Raw genomic sequence first — 16,771 nt, 5'->3', positions numbered from 1 at the left:
TTTATGATTATTGTCAATTTTGGTCTAATGATATATATAATAATAATAATAATACAGAAGCATATTTTTATATATTCCTGTGTAGAGTCTCTTTAGTGCTGTATTTATTGTGTCACCGGTGTGAGTGTGTTTTTAGTTTTTTTTAAAACTCTTTTTATTACATTTTCAACCAGTGCATACCAGATCAAAAAATACATGCAGCACAGCACTGTACTTTGGCACCAAAGATAAAGAAAAGGTGTCAAGGAGACCAGATCCTCGGGGCTTGTGCATGTTCCCAACATGTCCACCTCTTGGCAGCTCCAAACTCCACTAGTTATTATAGCACAGAGTTAAAGAATGGCCAAGTGGGGGAATGGGTTTTGGGTTGGGAACAGTGGGGAAGGAGACCTGTGGAAGCAAGAGTTAAACAACACAATTGCAAGATTAATCACAATGACTTTCAATAAACTTTGTTTCATGTTACCTCAGAGGAGTAACATGGGCAAGTTTGGTATGTTTGGAATGGTAGTGAGAAATCCTGCTTACTAGTGTAGTTGGATTTTACATTACTATGTTAGAAATGCCACTTTAGAAAGTGGGCATTTCTGTGTGTTTATAGCTCTATGTGCATTGCAGCCTGGTTCCAATCAACATCTAGGGCAGAGTGAAAGTTACAATTTGTGAATACTTTCCAGACAACCACAACACAGGAGGGACTGGGTGTGACAGGAGAGGCATCTGCATACTGATAGTCATCCTGGGATGGGAGAGGGAGGGGTCGTTCACACCTTAATTGTCAATAGACTGTGTCCTGCCCTCGAACAAAGGGCTAATTTACCCCATTGATGTCTGGAGCCAGGGCTGGGTTTAAATGGTTCCTTTGAAGTCACCCATTGAACATTTTTTTTTTTTTTAGTATAAGTATAGGGGCTCTGATCCCATGTTTTTGGAGCACTTTTGGAACTGGGACTGAACCTCTGTCAGAAGCCCTGGGGGGCTGCACAAACGACTCATCTGGACTGTTCTTTTGCTATTGCCCTGCTGCATTCTACTTGTGGGAAGCCCTAAGGACTCACTGAATTGCTTTTCTGCTTGTTGCCCTGCTGCCAGCTGCCCCCTGACTTTGGTTGCAGTAGGCTCTGTGAAACTGCTTGGAGAGTTTGCCCCTAAGACTGCTGGTCTGGCTGTGCTGGTCTACCTGGCCACTACTACCAGCTTGTGTTGCCCCCACAGTGTTCTCTGGGACTGGTTGGCTTGCTCCCCTCCCTGCTCTTGTGGGGGGAGCCGCCAAGGATTCACCAGGAGTCTGCCAACCTCCCAGGAAATTGGCCGTGGGACTCGCCAGTCTGGCTGTCAATAATATTTTCCTACCACGGGGTGAGCACTGATTCAGTGTACTGGATAGCATGTTTCTAGCGCTGTAGGGACAGTGGCTGGTGTTTTCCCCCAGGGCGGCTTTCCACAAAGGAAATCACGACGTGCAGTCTTCCTGAGTAGGGTATTGTGCTGTGGCACCCGCCCTCCTGCAAGCACTGTCCCTGCCGCTGGGAAGAAGCTGTTGGGCTGTTGCTGGGCAATGTCGCAGCCCCTCCAGCCCTGCTGATCAGCGGAACCCCAAGACAGAGGCCATCACCAAGGATCGCTGAAGCCGCCCGCCTCCTCTTCTGCCACGAGGCATTCCCTGCCAAAATGGTACTGTATTGGGTGCAGCCACACCTACCTTTGAAAGGGGGAGGCAGGCCCCGCTCCCGTGGTCCACCAGTACTTCTACTATGCCTGAACCCCCATCGGCAGTGTGTGGATGCCAGGAGAGGTCTGCCATGCCACAGTGTGACCACACACCATGTAAAGACAGCGGCTGCCCTGAGTGTTCACAGGCGGCTGCATTTTGACAATTTCACATGCAGGATACCCAGCAAGGTCTCCTGGGGATTCAACAGCTTGTGCCTCTCCCTCGTACTCCTGTAAAGGTCACAGTATTTACAAAGGGTTTTTTGCTGACGACTCTAAATCAGGAGCTCAGCGCTTCCAGGAATTACCGTATTACACGTTATAGGTGCCTTTAGGCCCACGCTGGGGCCTGCTTGCTGTATAAGATGTGCTAGTGTCCCCCAGTACGCTGGGCCGTATGTTTTCATGAGGGTACATGTGTTATGCCCCTAGAATACCATTACAATTCTAGCACTCCAGTGATAATGGATATGCTTGCCCCTAAACCATTACATATTCATGCCCTGATCGTAGGTTGTTTGGCGCTTTGCATTGCATTACCAAAATACTGAGCCATACTACAGTAATGACATTCTGTGTGCAATATTTATGATTTATGTCACTTGTGGTCTAATAATATACAAAATAATACAAAATAATATTTTTATATAATCCTGCGTGGAGTCTCTTTTGTGGTGTATTTATTCTGTCATTGTTGTGTGTTACGTAAATGCTTTACATTTTGCCTCTGAGGTTAAGCCTGACTGCTTTGTGCCAAGCTAACAGTGGGTGAGCACAGGTTATCGTTGGTGTGTAACTTATTTGCCCTGACTAGAGTGGTGGGTTCTGCCTGACTTAGGTGCATATCCTAACCAACCAGAAACCCATTTTCTAACATTGGTGATCACCGGAGAGGGTAGGACATGTGTTTGTGTAACACCATAGTGACTTATTGTTGCACTACGAACTCTGCACTTAAAACATTGTGTGTTGTGTTCTGTGATTCTCCTGGTCTCTCATATCAGTCATTTTTATTGTTTACCCCACTTCATATTCTTGCACTTGGGACTATTGTTGTTTACACTTATGTTTTGTTGCACTCGTTTGGGCAGAATGGAATTAGATCTCAGCTGCCTGTCATCTAGTAATATGAAGGTACTGAGGAGGCTCTGCGAGGAGAAGGGATTACCTGTGAGGAGAAGTTCAGATAGCTTGGGCCTTAGGTTAGCCCTCCATGCATTTGAACTCCAACGTGGGGAGGCAACCGCAACAGAGGACCAGGAGGGTGGTGGTTTTGAGGACGATCCTGAGGAAGACCCCGAGATTAGTGAGGATTCGGAGTGGGAGGGTTCCAGGCCACACCCCAGGGAAGCAGTGACCCTGAATAGTTTGAAGTAGAGGGAGAAATTGACTGGACAGGGACACCAGAGAAAGAGGACCCCATAGACAGGGAGTTCCTTGCTGGGTCTAGAGGCAGGAGCAGTGTCACCTTTCATACATTGTCCCCTGAGGAACTCAAGGATAGACAGGCTGAGAGGGATCTGAGGTTGCAGCTGGCACAGCTGACTGTAGAAAAGAAGGCTAGAGGTTGAAAAGGCTTTTGCTGAGGAGAGGATGGCAGAGGCTGAAAGGGTTTTTGCCAGGGAAAAGCTTGCTCTTGAGGATAGGAAACTGGTGCCTGAGCATAGTTTTAGAGTTCTGAACTTACCTGTGCTGCAGGTGGAGTCCAATGTTAGGAACACTACCCACATACTCACAGACTTGGTGCCTAGCTTCAAGGAGGGGGATGACATAAGTCTGTGGTTGCAGGAGTATGAGAGGGCTCTGACAGTGCAAGGATCCCTGAGAAGGATTGGGGAGCTGGCCTGGTGAGTTATATTCCTGGTGATGGGAAGGACGCCTTACTGGCCCTAGAAGGGAGAGATAGGCAAAGGCACACACCATGAAGAAAGTCCTGATTGCAAGGTAAGGAATTACCCCTGAAGAATATAGGTTGAAGTTCAAGGACAGCGGGAAGCTGTCTCACCAGTCTTGGGGGAGTTTGTGGAGGATTGTTGCAAAGCACTAGATGGATGGGTGCACAGCAAACAATTTTGAAGGACTGTACAATCTGATTGTCAGAGAAGACATGTTCCATTGTTTTCCGGGGCTACAGCAACACCTGTTGGAGTGCAAGTTCTCTGACCCCAGGGAACTTGCAAAGGATTTCAGACCTCTGGATGAGTACGATAAGGTCTGGTAAGGAACTTGGGAGTGACCCTAAAGAAAGTAGCTCAGGGTCTCCCCAGCTGAGGTTGGGGGAGGTTCAGAGAAACCCAAACAGGTCCCATTGTAGTGGGGACAGTGGGGGAGGGGTCCCATGTCCTTTCTTAGAGGAGGAGGAGAGGTGGACGTAGGGGACGTCCCAGGTTGCCCTATGCCTAACCCCAGAGCCTGGAGAGTACCCTGAGGGGGTCCCATAGTGTGAGGAGAACTTGAGAGGGGGAGCTGACACAAACATCCAACCAGTTCTGATTTCTGGCAGTACCACTCTGCAAAGGAGGGTGCAAAAGCCCAGATGTAGGGATTGGGATAGGAAGTACTCACCCCTTGCCCTGTCCAGCCTAAGGGTACAGGCCCTGGGTTGGAGGGCCAGGTTCAGGGTATCACCCCTGACCTGGAGGGAGGGGCCACTGCCATACGTGTCCCTACAATTTTGTCTTCTTGAGGTACCCTTCCTGGTGGGAGGGTGCAGCACTCTAGAAGGAGGGGCAGGAGGAGGAAGGACTCACCTCTGACCCCGGATCAATCCAAGGGTGCAGACCCTGGGTTGAGAGAAAAGTTGCAGGGTAGCTGGCCTGAACTGGTGGGAGAGCTGAGCAGGACAGCTGACACAAGCCCTGGCAGTTCTGGATTCTGGGGGTATCACTCCCAACAGGAGGGTACGAACCACAGACGGAGGTGTGGGGGGAAGAAAAGGCTCACCCCCGGCTCCTGTACAGCCTGTGGGTACAGACTGTGGGCTGGAGAACCAGTCTCTTGATACCACCCCTGGATTTGGAGTGGAGAAAGAATGCGATGCACCTGGAGCTACCGCCCCCACTCTGAGAAGCAGCAGAGGACAGAGACCCCTAGATGACCTGAGGTCTGGTTCTGGACGCTGACAGCTGTCAGTGGCCTCTGTTGGGTGCTGTCCTTGTGGACATATGTCAGTCCCAAGGGGCAGGATGAGCCACATCACTTGGTTGGCCATGGTGGTACAGTCTGCCTTCTGGGATACATCTGTGAGTAGATTAAAGTTATGTGCTTCAAAGATGGGTTCCACAGGTGAGTAGAAGGATTCTTCATGGGTTAACTTAGTGGGTTCTGAGGGTACAGACAGAAGGATCTAATTGGGTTTAGAGTGGCATAGAACTGTCACGTGCCCCTGCAGTTGCGGGCCATTGTCCACGTTCTTTCGCCCTCAGCAGGTAAGCCCATCAAGGTATTGATTGGTCTATCCTGGCTTTGGGCTGGAGGGGTTTTTTGTTAGAAATGGCCCTTTCTGCAGGGTTATCCCCAAACTTTTTGCCTTTCTCCTCCAATTTGGCTGACCCCCTTTTCCTGGGCATTAGAACCCTGACCACTGATGTCTGGAGCCAGGGCTGTGTTGAAATGGGGTGTGTTACACTTGAAATGGTTCTTTTGAAGTCACCCCTTGAACAAAGACATTTTTGATTATAAATACAGAGACTCTGACCCCATATTTTTAGAGCACCTTTGGAACTGGGACTGAATCTCTGTCAGATGGACTGATGCGCTGCACAAAGGACTCATTTGGACTGCTCTTCTACTGTTGCCCTGCTACTTGTGGGTGGCCTAAAGGACTCACTGGATTTATTTTCTGCTTGTTGACCTGCTGCCAGCTGACCCCCCTGACTTTGGTTGCAGTATGTCCTGTGGGACTACCATGAATGGGAGCCCCCTAAGCTGCTGGTCTGGGTGTGCTGGTATACCTGCCTACTACTACCACCTTGTGTTTCCCAACAATGTTCTCTGGGACTGGTTGGATTGCTCCCCTCCCTGCTCTTGTGTGGTGTGGGAGTTGCCAAGTATTTACCAGGACTCTGCCAACCACCCAGGAAATCAGCCTTAGGGTTTGTTAGTTCGGCCGTCAACAATCTTTTCCTAGCGCATAGCAAACGCTGATTCATGGTACTGGATAGCGCGTGTCAAGCACTTCTTGCTTTAGGAGCAGTGGCTGGGGTTTCCCCCCCAACCCCCAGGCAGCTCCTCCCGCAAAGGAAATTGTGACCTGCAGTAGTTCTGAGCAGGATGTCATGCCAAGACACCCACCCTCCTGTAAGCACTGTAGCTGCAGCTGGGAAGAAGCTGTTGGGCTGTTGCTGGGCAACACCGCAGCGCCTCCAGCCCTGCTGATCTGTGCGACCCCCAGGGCAAAGGCCGTCATCACAGATCACTGAAGCAACCAGCCTGCTCTCCCGCCTGAGCGATTCTCCACCCAAAAAAAACTGTATGGGGTGCAGCCACGCCCACTTTGGAACAAGGGAGGTGGGTCCAGCTCCTGAGGCCCACCGGTACTTCTTCTGGGCACGAACCCCCAGCAGCGGTGTGTGGTTGCCAGGAGAGACCATGAGAGGTCTTCCATGTTGTAGTGTGACCACGCACTCTGTAACGACAGCAGCTGCCCTGAGTGCTCACAAGCAGCCTAAATTTACCTCCCAGCGGATTCTGTAGCTTGTGCCTCTCCCTCTGTACTCCTCTAAAATACCATGATAATACTTGCATTTAGGCAATAATGTATATGCTTGCCCCTAAATGGCTACATGTTCATGCCCTTACTGTAGGTTGTGTGATGCTTTGCATTGCTTTACAAAAATACTGAGCCATACTACACAGTAATGACATTCTCAACGCAACATTTATGATTATTGTCAATTTTGGTCTAATGATATATATAATAATAATAATACAGAAGCATATTTTTATATATTCCTGTGTAGAGTCTCTTTAGTGCTGTATTTATTGTGTCACCGGTGTGAGTGTGTTTTTTGTTTTTTTTTAAACTCTTTTTATTACATTTTCAACCAGTGCATACCAGATCAAAAAATACATACAGCACAGCACTGTACTTTGGCACCAAAGATAAAGAAAAGGTGTCAAGGAGACCAGATCCTCGGGGCTTGCGCATGTTCCCAACATGTCCACCTCTTGGCAGCTCCAAACTCCACTAGTTATTATAGCACAGAGTTAAAGAATGGCCAAGTGGGGGAATGGGTTTTGGGTTGGGAACAGTGGGGAAGGAGACCTGTGGAAGCAAGAGTTAAACAACACAATTGCAAGATTAATCACAATGACTTTCAATAAACTTTGTTTCAAGTAACACTTATACTGAAAACATGAATGGCCTTAAGCTTCACTATAACTAGGCCTCAGGAATCTAGGTACCTGGAAATCAAGAAAAGTTATGCAAAGTTTCATATGAACATTCCAGAATTAACATATCATATTTTAAACAATGAACTCTCTCCAAATAGTTCTTAGAATAATCACTGCATTACAACAAAAATCAAAGAGCACCTGGTTTTCTCTGCATGAATGAACTGTACTATAATCATGAATAAAACTGCTACGTCACACTCTGATTAAGACTTCCAAGACTCAAATGTTCAGGAATTATTATGCACCTTAATCAAACTGCACATCAAGATTTCAATGTCTAGAAATGATCGCGCACTCTGCCGATCTTTATTTCAAAAGTTAAAACGCCAGGAATGAATTGCGCACACTGTTGCCGATTCGAACATCTAGATTCAAATGCAATGAAACAATTGTGCGCACTGCCGATCTGTAATTCAAGAGTTAAATGCCTGGAATGAATCGCGCACACTGTTGCCAATTCGAACATCAAGAACCAAATGCCATGAAATGATCGCGCACACTGCCGATCTATACTTCAAGAGTTAAATGCCAGAAATGGATCTCGCACACTGTTGCCGACTCGAACATCAAGAATCAAAAGCCATGACATGATCGCGCACACTGCCGATCTGAACGGCAAGAGTTAAATACCAGGAATGAATCGCACACACTGTTGCCGATTCGAACTTCACAATGCAAATGCCATGAAATGATCGCGCACACTGCTGATCTGAATGCCAAGAATTAACTGCCAGGGATGAATCGCGCACACTGTTGCCGATTCGACTTTCATGATGCAAATGCCATGAAATGAATGCGCACACTGACGATCTGTATCGCAAGAATTAACTGCCAGGAATGAATCGCGCACACTGTTGCTGATTCGAACATCACGATGCAATTGCCATGAAATGATCGCGCACATTGCCGACCTGAATGCCAAGAGCCAAATGCCAGGAAAACAATCGCACACATGGTTTTATGTTTAGGACCAAAACTCGAATGTCACTGGAAACGGAGTCGAGGGCCTAACCCGACCTCCACCTTACCGCCCTGCTTGAAGATCACCAAATAAATGAGGGCAGGCCTGGAAATGACTTGATAGGCCTCCCGGACAGGAGCTTAGGAAAATGCTTCTGCTCTGCACCGGAACCTCTGAATAGTGAGCACGTGGAGCTGGGCTGGCTCCCTTATATAGAGCCAAGCCCCGCCCACAAGCCACACCCAACCATGCTGCAAGAAAGGCTTCTAGAATGTCATAGAATAAGGACCACACCCTGTAATCCTTCAAACAAGCCTTGCAAATGAACAATGTATTACAAACAGCATTAATGACTTTTCAAAGTAAAAGCTCTGCAATGCAAAAGGTTAACATACTGCATAGAAACACAATGCATGAACCAACAGACAGGCGGGAGACAAAGTACCACCCACAGTATCACAACCTACCAATCCGCCACCTTTTCCGGGGCGGATTCACCGTGGATAAAAACACGGCGGAAACAGCTATTTCAATGGGAAAACGCTCACCTCTACACACTCCACGAGGAAGGAGGACACCATGGAACCGGAACTCCAAATACTCCCAGCGATAGTCTACCTGCTCCTGTACGACCATCAACACCGGCGCCGAAGACAACGGTGAGTACTGCACCTACGACATAGGGGAGGGGGAGGCAAAAGTCAGGGACACACATGCAACACCCCCACCCCCACCCCGACCCACACCCACTACAACACACACACCAATGCATATCTAAACATTACAGTAACAAGCCCCAAACCCCCCGGAAGAATGCAAAGACAAACGGAAATGAATTCAACCATTGTAATATATCAAAATACAGTAACCAAATATATACAGATATAAATTCACATTCCACAAAATATACATCACGATTAGTAGTGCAGGTAATGCACCATTCAATGTCCGTGGACCACTGGGCCCAAAATGCATGGGCGAGGCCCAAACACGATACCTGATCAAAACGGAGAGAACACTGCTGGGGCATCAGATAGAAATACAACAGGCACCTCAGGGGGAAGGGAAGGGGGGGCACCTCAGCCGGATGAGTGCAGCACGCCAGATCCACGAGGGGGCTCCATGCCCATTGATGTATCCTGGCGAGTGCAAAGCCACAGTCTCTCAAGTCTCTACAGTGGGTGGGTTGCCCACTGTTCCATCCTGGGGAGTGAAAAGCCACAGTCTCTCAAGTCTCACAAGTGGGTGGGTTGCCCACTGTTCCATCCTGGGGAGTGCAAAGCCACAGTCTCTCAAGTCTCTACAGTGGGTGGGTTGCCCACTGTTCCATCCTGGGGAGTGCAAAGCCACAGTCTCAAGTATCACAAGTGGGTGGGTTGCCCACTGTTCCATCCTGGGAGTGCAAAGCCACAGTCTCTCAAGTCTCTACAGTGGGTGGGTTGCCCACTGTTCAATCCTGGGGAGTGCAAAGCCACAGTCTCTGAAGTCGATAACAGTCTCCACTGGTTTTGGAGGGGGACTGGTGCCCAGAGTGCTTCATCCTGTTAAGGACAGACAGAGTGGATGCATGTCTTCACTGGTTCTGGAGGGGGACTGGTGCCCAGAGTGCTTCATCCTGTTAAGGACAGACGGAGTGGATGCATGTCTCCACTGGTTCTGGAGGGGGACTGGTGCCCAGAGTGCATCACTCTCCCTGTGACGGTCCCAGTTCCGTCACTGGCCCTGCTGCACATGGGCTAGTGGTGCTTGAGTTGGCGGTGCTTGCCCTGTTCAGCGGTGCTTGACTTTGCTGTCTATGACCTGTTCAGCGGTGCTTGCCCTGTTCAGCGGTGCTTGTCCTGTTCAGCGGTGCTTGCCATGGCGGTCTGTGCCCTGTTCAGTGGTGCTTGCCCTGTTCAGCGGTGCTTGCCATGGCGGTCTGTGCCCTGTTCAGCGGTGATTGACTTTGCTGTCTATGACCTGTTCAGCGGTGCTTGCCATGGCGGTCTGTGCCCTGTTCAGCGGTGCTTGCCCTGTTCAGCGGTGCTTGCCATGGCGGTCTGTGCCCTGTTCAGCGGTGCTTGACTTTGCTGTCTATGACCTGTTCAGCGGTGTTTGCCATGGTGGTCCTTCATTGCCCAGCGTGGCTGTGGCTGCCGGGGCCCTCCTGGGCACTGACTCTGGGGGTGGCCTCCTGGCCAGTAACGATGGGGCTGCCCTCCTGGGCACTGACTCTGGCGGTGGCCTCCTGGCCAGTAATGATGGGGCTGCCCTCCTGGGCACTGACTCTGGTGGTGGCCTCCTGGCCAGTGACGATGGGGCTGGCGGTGGCCTCCCGGGCAGCGGGAATGATGGCGGTCTTCTCCACCGTGCTGCTCTTCCCAGACTTTGGCGATTTCTTCTGCCCCTTCCCCACCTTGGGAGGAGTCACAGCTGAGTGGCCACTCCCCCCGGGACCCTTGTGAGCGGCTTTGCCGGCTGGAGTCTTCCCTCTCTCCCGTCGGGCACTGTCCAACTTCTGATGCTTCACAGGGGGGGACTGGCTGTGCTGTAGCTCTGTGTCACACTGGCTGCCCTGTGCCCGGTGCACTCCACATACCTCTAACAGGCACCACTGGTACCGGCGATATTTTGGCTGAGGTGCTAGTACAGGACCTATGAATTGGAGGGGGTGTGGTGGGGGGAAAGAGGCCAAGGTTGCTCAGGAAAAGTTTCTGACGAACACTGGGACGGGTAGCTGGAGGGGGTCTGGGAGTGGAGGAAGAGGAGGTGGTTGTAGGAGGTGTAAGTTTTGTTGATTTGGGTGCAGGTGCATGCGCTGGAGGCTGTTGTGAGGTGGATGGCTGTTGGGTGGTTGTGTGGCCGTGTTCGTGTACTTTGGGAGGGGGTGTCACAGACACACTGGGAGAGGACACAGGGGACGTGTAAATGGTAGTGGGGGTGGTGAGTGCACGTGAGCAGGGTGTGGTGGTGGGTGTGCTGGTGCGGGACCTAGTGGCTGTAGTGGTAGTGCATGCAGGTGAGACTGTAGACAACACTATGAGGGAGGAGGGAGACGAGGAGGAGGGGGACACAGTAGAGGCAGTGGATGTTGCTGTGTCTGTATGTGTGTGATGCTTGCGTGAGTGCCTGTGGGATGTGTGGTGCTTATGTTTGCCTGAGCTTGCCTTGTGTGTTGAGGTGTGTGCAGGCTGGTCTGATGGTGTGCTTGGGATAGGCTGGGGTACAGGGGATTGGGTCTGGGTGGAGGAAGTTGGAGGGGGGAGGCTAGAGACAGGGACAATGGCTGCCATCAGTGCTGAGGCCAGAGATTGCAGGGTTCGATGATGGGCAGCCTGACCAGAATGAATGCCCTCCAGGAATGCATTTGTGTGTTGCAATTCCCTTTCTACACCCTGGATGGCATTCACAATGGTAGACTGCCCAACAGTGAGTGACCTGAGGAGGTCAATGGCCTCCTCACTGAGGGCAGCAGAGGTGACAGGGACAGGGGCTGAGGTGCCTGGGGTGAAGGTGATGCCCACCCTCCTGGGTGAGCGGGCACGGGGCGAAGGATGAGGGGCTGCTGGGAGGGCGGTGTTGGTAGGGGGGATGACGGCTGTACCTGTAGAAGTGGGGGGCACAGATTTTGCCACCACCACAAGGGAGCTCCCATCGGAGGACGAGTCCGTGTCGCTGGTTGCTGATCCTCTGACCGCCGTGGAGCTCCCCTCGCCCTCCGTCCCACTGGTGTATTCAGAGTCCGTGGTGTGGCCCTCCATGGCCATGTGGGATGCAGCTCCCTCGTGCTCCTGTGCCACTGTACCTCCGCCTGATTATGCTGATGCACACAAGAACAGGGAGACCACAAAAAGGGGGGGGAACGACAGAAGAAAGACAGGTTGAGTGCATGGCTTACCGCTACCGTTGGCGGACAATACAGACACAGCAGCCCCCTGCACTACGCCGCGCTGTTGGGCTCTACTGATGCAGTTCCTGGGATATGGCCTACATGGCTATGGTGGACATCAGCACACATAGATGACACAGGGGCATGTATACCTGTACTTGGCACTCTACAGAGGTGGGGTGGGGTGCCACATGGCCTGCATTACGGAGGGGCCTAGCCTACGGAACTCGCCCTGGCCTAGGGAAACCCACAGCCCTCCTCCCCCACCCAGACACCTTCACTACGCGCAAAGTCCGCTGAATGAGAGTGTACTCACCCCCTTGTGTCTGCTGTGATGCCCTCAAGCGCCCATCCAACTCAGGGTAGGCCACCGCCAGGATCCTGAACATCAGGGGGGTCATGGTGCGACGGGCACCCCTCCCACGGTGGGAGGCCATCCGCAGCTGAGCCTCCGCCGTCTTCTTGCTCCAGCGGCGAATGTCCTCCCATCTTTTACGGCAGTGGGTGCTCCGTCTCTGGTGGACCCCCAGGGTCCGGACGTCCTTGGCGATGGCACGCCAAATATCCTTCTTCTGGTGGGCGCTGACCTACATGACATGTACAGGGGAAGAAGAAAAGTCATTACCAACTGCACCGTCAAAGTGAGTGGCCCACATCCCTACCCTTGCCATGTGGCACATGCATTCACAGTCCTTCATGCTCGCAGAACTCTGTCCCCTTCCTTCTTACAACCAGCCCTCTCCACCCAGGCATAGCCCATACAACTTGCTCCCTGTGTACTGACCTGTTGGTCTGGAGGACCGTAGAGTAGCGTGTACTGGGGGAGGACCCCGTCCACGAGCTTCTCCAACTCCTCCGATGTGAAGGCAGGGGCCCTTTCCCCAGACGCACGAGCCATTGTCTCTTCCAGACCGAGGTCACAGCAGCACTTGCAGTGTAAGTCCTCTCCGTTCGAAGATCAGGTATCGAGTGATTCAACAGATAGAAAATGGCGGTCACATCGGCGGCGGTGACGTCCGCGGCGGTGCGTATCATCACCGCCGGCGCACTTCTTCATTGGCTCCTGGGACCCATAGGGTCCAATGTTAACCAATGCAGCATTGCGATGCGGTCTTCGACCGCCTACCGCGACGGTGAACAACGCCAGGGCAGTTACCTCACATCCCATTGTCCCACTTTAGAGGTCAGGCAGCTGCCATTTCAGGGGCCCAAATGGCTTCATTTTCAACTGCGTCACACATACCTAGGCCTGGACTCAACACACATACAGACAACTTTTTGGATTATGTTTCGTGTTCTGTGTAGACTGTGGGTACATACCTCTGAGTTGCTTGACTCTGTGGTCACTGTTGTCCTTCCTAGGCACCGTCAGCTGGGACATGTGAGGAGATGGCGGAATCCTCTGGTGTACCGACCGCTGGTGGACCTGTTGACAATGGAGGAGCGACATTTAATCATCACCTACAGGTTTGACCGTGCCACAATCCAGGAACTGTGAACCCAGTTGGAGCCTGACCTGATGTCAGCTATCCGCCATCCCACAGGGATCCCCCCTCAAGTGCAGGTGCTATCAGTGCTCCATTTCCTTGCAAGTGGGTCTTTTCAAACAACAGTGGCCATTGCATCAGGGATGTCCCAGTCTATGTTTTCCAACGTGTTGGCCAGAGTGTTGTCTGCCCTGCTGAAACACATGAGGAGCTACATCGTTTTCCCTCAGGTGGAGGATTTGGCTACTGTTAAAGGTGACTTCTATGCCCTTGGACATATCCCCAACATCATAGGTGCCATTGATGGGACCCATGTGGCTTTGGTCCCCCCCCCACAGGAGTGAACAGGTGTACAGGAACCGGAAGAGCTATCATTCGATGAATGTACAGATGGTATGTTTGGCAGACCAGTACATCTCCCAGGTAAATGCTATGTTCCCTGGCTCGGTGCATGACGCCTACATCCTGCGGAATAGCAGCATCCCTTATGTGATGGGTCAACTCCAGAGGCACCGTGTGTGGCTATTAGGGGACTCTGGTTACCCCAACCTGTCATGGCTACTGACCCCAGTGAGGAATCCCAGGACAAGGGCAGAGGAACGCTACAATGAGGCCCATGGGCGGACTAGGAGGGTGATCGAACGCACCTTCGGCCTCCTGAAGGCCAGATTCAGGTGCCTCCATATGACAGGTGGTTCCCTATTCTACTCACCAAGGAAGGTGTGCCAGATCATCATCGCCTGCTGTATGCTTCACAATCTGGCTTTGCAATGCCAGGTGCCTTTTCTGCAGGAGGATGGTCCAGATGACGGTGTTGTGGCAGCTGTGGAGCCTGTGGACAGTGATGAGGAGGAAGCAGAGGAAGAAGACATTGACAACAGGGACTCAGTCATCCAGCAATATTTCCAGTGACACACAGGTGAGAACACATTCTTGCCTACTACAAGTACTTTCGCACTTCTACCTCTATCCTGTCTGTCAATTTCAAGCAGTATATGGTAACTGAGTTGTACATTTCCATTACAGTTTCACAGGTGTTGTTACCAACGTGTGTCATCTGCTTACATTCTTCATGGACTTATGATGTGTGACATAGGTATGTTGAAATTACATTTGAGAACGGATTTTGTCACTGTCATTGCTAATACACATTTTCAAACTCACAGACTGACTCCAGATTGTTTTGTGCTTCAACGGTGTTTATTGAAGTGCTAAATATTGGAGGGGGGTGGTAAAAGGGTGAGGGGTGATGGTGGAGGAATGTCCATGGCAGAGTCCAGTCTATTAGTCTCACAGGTGCACTGCCTATATGGGCATAGGAAGTGGAGCTGGGGCAGTTCCAATATGGACAGGGTGACAAAGTGGGACAGTGGGATGCTAATCAGGGTGGTCTCATTTCTTGGCGGGGGTCTTGCCATCGTGCTCTGTCCTGTTCCTGGATCTCAGGGACCGCTTGCGGGGTGGTTCTCCGTCTGCAGGGGGTGGGGTGCTGGTGTGGTGGTCCTGTGGCGGTGCCTCCTGTCCACTAGCGCCGGCGGAGGTGGTGGGCAGTTCATCATCCCTGCTAGTGTCAGGGGCCCCTTGGAGTGCCACGGTGTTCCTCCTGGTGTTCAGTATCTCCTTCAGCACCCCTACGATGGTGCCCAGGGCGGAGCTGATGGTTCTGAGTTCCTCCCTGAACCCCAAATACTGTTCCTCCTGCATGCGCTGGGTCTCCTGAAACTTGGCCAGGACCGTAGCCATCGTCTCCTGGGAGTGGTGGTATGCGCCCATGATGGAGGAGAGGGCCTCGTGGAGAGTGGGATCCCTTGGCCTGTCCGCCCCCTGTCGCACAGCAGCCCTCCCAGTTCCCCTGTGTTCCTTGGCCTCCGTCCCCTGGACCGTGTGCCCACTACCACTGCCCCAGGTCCCTGTTGTTGTTGGGGTGGTAGGTTATCCTGGGTTCCCTGTAGTGGTGGAAACACAGCTGATTGATGTGTCCTGGGGACGGAGGTATGGGCCCGCTGGGTGGGTGCTGTGCTGGTGTTACCAGAGGGTGGAAGGTCTGTGGTGGGCTGTGCCTGTGCGAGGGGAACCGACTGTCCCGAGGCCCACGATGGTCCAGGCTGGTCATCTGGATCCAGTTGGCCAGAGCTGCTGTCATCACTGTGGGCCTCTTCTGTGGGTGGGTTAGAGATGTCTGGACCCTCCTGTCTGGTGACGTTGGGTAGTGGTCCTGCAGGGGTGTAAAAGCATGATTATTGCATGTGTGTGTGTCATGGTGTGCAAGGGAGGGTGAGCGTGTACCCCGGTGCTAGCATTCCTGTGTGGGGGCTTGTGTGATGATGGTTGGGGGGGTGTTATGGGTATGTGCAGTGGGCATGCTTTAGTGAGGGGTGTCCATGCTTTGTTGTGTCATGCAGGGCTTGGTGTTGGGAAGGGTGGTTTGTGTTATTAGTACATTAGTGAGGAGTTGGAGTGATAGGGGAGGGGGTGAGGGTGGGGGTCTGTGATAGCATGCAGGTAGGGTGGGGGATATGATAGTTAAGATTTGACTTACCAGAGTCCATTCCTCCACCGACTCCTCCGAGGCCCTCAGGATGCATAATGGTCAAGACCTGCTCCTCCCATGTTGTTAGTTGTGGGGGAGGGTGTGGGGGTCCGCCGCCAGTCCGCTGAACCGCACTGTGGTGTCTTGAGACCACGGAATGCACCTTCCCCCGTAGGTCGTTCCACCTCTTCCTGATGTCGTCCCGATTTCTTGGGTGTTGTCCCACTGCATTGACCCTGTCGACTATTCTTCGCCATAGCTCCATCTTCCTAGCAATGGAGGTGTGCTGCACCTGTGCTCCAAATAGCTGTGGCTCTACCCGGACGATTTCCTCCACCATGACCCTGAGCTCCTCCTCGGAGAACCTGGGGTGTCTTTGCCGTGCCATGGGGTGGTGTAGGTGATGTGTGTGGTGGTGTATGTGGTGATGAGTGTGGTGATGTGTAGTGGTGTGTGGTGTTTTGTGCGTGGATGTTGTGTGGGTGATGGTGTTGTGTGCCTCTGTGTGGTGGGGTAGTCTATGCTGTGCAGTCTCTGTGGCCTTCGTCAAAATTTTGGGTCGTAGGGGTTTGTGGGTAATGTGGGTGTGTGTTTTATATTGTATTGGGTGTGTGGGAGTGGTGTGTGTATGTGTATCAGGTGTGTGTATTTGGAATTGTCCAATGTGGCGGTGTTTTGGAGATGTGTGTGTATTTTGAGCGCAGCGGTGTGTACCGCCAATGGAATACCGCGGTTGAAAGACCGCCGCGTGGATTCGTGTGTCGTGATAGCATGGGCGTGTTTCTGTTGGCGTGACGGTGGAGGATTTGTTT

This window comes from Pleurodeles waltl, chromosome 4_2, assembly GCF_031143425.1.
Source record: "Pleurodeles waltl isolate 20211129_DDA chromosome 4_2, aPleWal1.hap1.20221129, whole genome shotgun sequence".
Lineage (NCBI taxonomy): Eukaryota > Metazoa > Chordata > Amphibia > Caudata > Salamandridae > Pleurodeles > Pleurodeles waltl.
This window is presented reverse-complemented; position numbering follows the sequence as displayed.